This window comes from Buceros rhinoceros, unplaced genomic scaffold, assembly GCF_000710305.1.
Source record: "Buceros rhinoceros silvestris isolate BGI_N320 unplaced genomic scaffold, ASM71030v1 scaffold15259, whole genome shotgun sequence".
NCBI lineage: Eukaryota > Metazoa > Chordata > Aves > Bucerotiformes > Bucerotidae > Buceros > Buceros rhinoceros.
In genome coordinates, this window is record NW_010433416.1 from 6,051 (window position 1) to 9,419 (window position 3,369).

At 54.8% G+C, this 3,369-nt stretch overlaps 1 protein-coding gene across 1 annotated transcript in view; it reads left to right on the top strand.

Moving 5' to 3' along the window:
• Positions 1-3,369, top strand: part of RTN4 (reticulon 4) — a gene marked incomplete at its 5' end in the record, with an annotated part of 10,986 nt that overhangs the window by 2,614 nt on the left and 5,003 nt on the right. The window lies entirely within an intron of this gene.

Below are 3,369 nucleotides of genomic sequence, written 5' to 3' on the forward strand. Positions count from 1 at the left end.
ACGAGGGAAACACTGAAACAGGCTGTGGCTGCCCGCAGCTCAGCTGTCCCACCTCCCCGCTGGTGCTTAACAGCAGAAAGCTGAGGGGAAAGAAGACACTGCTCCAGCGTGGGCCTTCCGACTGTGTCCCTGACAAGAGAGCTGTCCCTCGGGAAAACCTGGGCTGGGGCCGGGCCGCCACAGCGGGTTTGGCTGTTCTCTCTGTCCTGGCCAGCGGTTGGGGTGCAGGTACCTGCACCCACTGTTAGCTGGACGAGCGGGGGCTGAGCGGGCCCGTGCTGCCCTCGGGGGGTGGGCGCTCGTTTCAGCCCCTGCGCCGGCTGTGGGTAGCTGCTGCTACAGCCATGCGGGTTGCTGAAAGGGGGCTTGCAAGTTCCCCCTCCTGAACCGCACAAAACTGCCTAACACGTGCCTGGAATTCGTCTGAGTGGGTTTTAATGGGATTTATTGAAGGTGGCAAAGCAAAACTGACAGTGAGGAATAATTTAAAAAAATAGAAAAAGAAAGAAAAGAATTGGCTGAAACCCCTTCGGCTTTGTTCGCAGAGAATTATATTCTCTCCTTCCACGCTAAGGGCCTCTCTTTGTTTTTCAAACAATTGTTTCCTTTACTGAGTACAAAGTGTTGTCCATTTCTTTTTCAGTTTGCTTAATCTTCTTGAAATAAAGGTGCATTTATCCTCCAGTAAATCCCCTGCTTAGGGCTTTGTAAAGTCCTTCGCCTCGCTGTGGGGTTGGGGGAAGGAGTTTCTAGTGAAACCTGGAGAAAAATAGGGGAGGCTGTAAAAGTCTGTTTGTGGGATAGAAACCGGAGGCAGATCTCAGGCCCTGACCCGGAGTTTCTAGACGCAGTTTCTCATTGTGCTCCAACTTAAACACGAGATTCTGTGCTGGAAAAGGTGCAGCCGATGTGTGCAGGCCTCCTGCACGCGGGTCCTTTCTCTCTGGAGGCAGGAGAGGCGGTGAGGCCGTTGGATTGTTACCTGGGGTTGCTGCTTGTCACACAGAGTCCTTTTAGCAGCAGGGCGAGAGGAGATGGGCTGTTAGCCGGGGTTCTGCGCGGCGATCTTCCTGCTCCTGAAGGGCTGTGCAGCGAAAGGGGTGTTTTAGGAGGTGGCTGTGCGCTCTTGTCCCCTGGTTGTTTCTCTGGGGTGGTTGATGCTGCTGCCCTCGTCGTGTGGCAGAATGGCTTAAATGAGGCCGTTGTGGTCTGTGCCTCGCCAGTGTTTCCACACAGGGCTTGCACTTGGCTGCGGCCTCCCTCCGCTGCCCAGCAGGCTGCTCTGGAAGGAGCTGTGTCTCACCTTCTGCTTATGTGACCGAGCCCTGAGGATTCACCCCTGCAGCACCTCCAGGCACAGTCCTGGCCCGCAGCGTTACTGCTGCTCAGCTGGGATTGCATCCCGGTAACCTAACCTCGCTGTGCGAGGAAGGAGAGGAACACGCGCTCTGTTTATTGTGGTTCACCAGGGCGTCGAGTTTCGGGGTTCAAAGAAAAGCTGTTTTGCCTAAGTCGTGTCTAGATCTGATTAAACAACATCACAGAAAAACCTGTGGTCACAAGATCACTTGTATTTCTTTCATAATTAAGCCCTTTGTGATCTGTTCCTTCATCCCAGTGGAAGAATTTCCCCACCAGTTGTTTGGAGATTGCAGCCCCTGCAGGGAAGAGCTCTTTCAGTTTGGCCTTTCAGAGGACCTGTGAGCAGCAGAATTAACTCCAGTCAGAATGTCTTCAGGGCGCTCTAGTCACCCCGAAAGTCTGGGGCGTGCAGGAAAGATGGGTTTACTCAGCCGAACAAATTCATGTCCCCTCTCTTCCTCTGCCCTCTAACCCGGTGTATGTGGGGTGATCTGTGGTGGTGGGGAGCAACCTTCTGTGACCGGTCACGAGCACGAGTTACTGATCTGGAAGAGTTTGTGCTTGCGGAGAAGGTGAAGATGCTGCAGCGTGACGTGATACAATGGCCCTGCTTTAAAAAAGAATAAACATATCTTGGCTGGTGTAGTTTAAACATCTTCACGACAGGAAACAGCCCGTTTGTGTTTAATTCACGTTACAGAGCCTTAATGCAGACAGAGTCTGCAGGTCACTTTACTGGCTGTAAAATCTGCCTCGTTAAGATCTTTTTTCTTCTCTATTTAAACAATGCTTCAGTCATGGAAGTCTTAAAATGGGCTCTAAATATTTATGCAGCACAAGGAGAAGTTCCTTACAGCTCTTGAGGAGTGGTTCCAGACGAGCTCTGGTCTGAGTCCAGGAGAAGCTGCACCTCCTCCTGATGCAGAGCGACCCAGCGCTGTTCAGCTGCTTGTTCCAGAGCAGCTGTAGCGGCGGCTGTTCAGACCCTGGGCCACGGGCCCTTTCGGTGACATTTGAGAAACAGCTCGTTGCTGGATCTGAACCGATTCCTAGTCCGGAACCTGGGGTACGGGCATTGCGGGGTTTGCTTTGGGGTACTGGGGGGTCGTTACTCACTGGAGTGAGACGGGCAGCAGCTCGGTTCGGACCCTCGGACTGCCCAGGCTGAGCCCCGCGCTCCCCTCCTGTCCCGAGCGTCCTGGGAAGAGCAGCGTGATCTCTGTTGGTCAGTCCTGGGGTGCCTTCTGCTTTTTTTTTTTGACTGAGAGATTTAAGAGTTTAGCGGTAGGTGGTTCCGGTGAGCTCTCGGGCATTCGCGAGGTGCTCTGAGCTTGTCTGATTTCTAAGGGGGAAAAAAAGGGGCGACCAGAAATCAGAGACCAGTATGTAAAGGTGGGGTGGAGATTGGCTCCGCTTAATCCCGGGAGGGTTGTTCCAGCTGCCAGAAGAGTGGGAAGAGAGGAGCTGGGAGAGAGGGCCTCTGGGCATTTCCCGGCGCTCAGCTGATTTGGTGGCCGTAGCTTTCCAAAGAGCTGCCCCTCGCTGGCAGGGCAGGGCGGGGGACTCGGCCTCCCTAGGCTCGGCGGTTCCCTGCTGCCCCGTATGACTACGTGCATTAAAAGCTACGTGTGCGGCACGTTTTGTGTTACACCCTGGTGAGAAGCAAAGCCTGTGTCAGTCAGATGTTCACTCCTGGGTTTTGATCTCCCTTGGGCCGCAAAGCCGGCGCTCGCTAAATGAGACTGGATAGTTCTGACAGACCGTGGGATGACTGGTACCAGCTGCCCCTCTGCTCACAGGAACTCGCCTCCTGTGGCTCAGGCACAGGCTGCGCAGTGTCCCTGGGAGTGTTCCCCTGGCCAGGGGGTGCTCAGCTTTGCTCGCGCTGCTGGTGCGCAGGAGGTCTTGGATGGCTGTCAGGGCGCTTCGCTGTGCGTGCCCGGGGCTCCCTGCCTGCAGAGCTGCAAGAGAACGGCTCTGAGGGAGCAAGAACACGGGGGCAGCTTG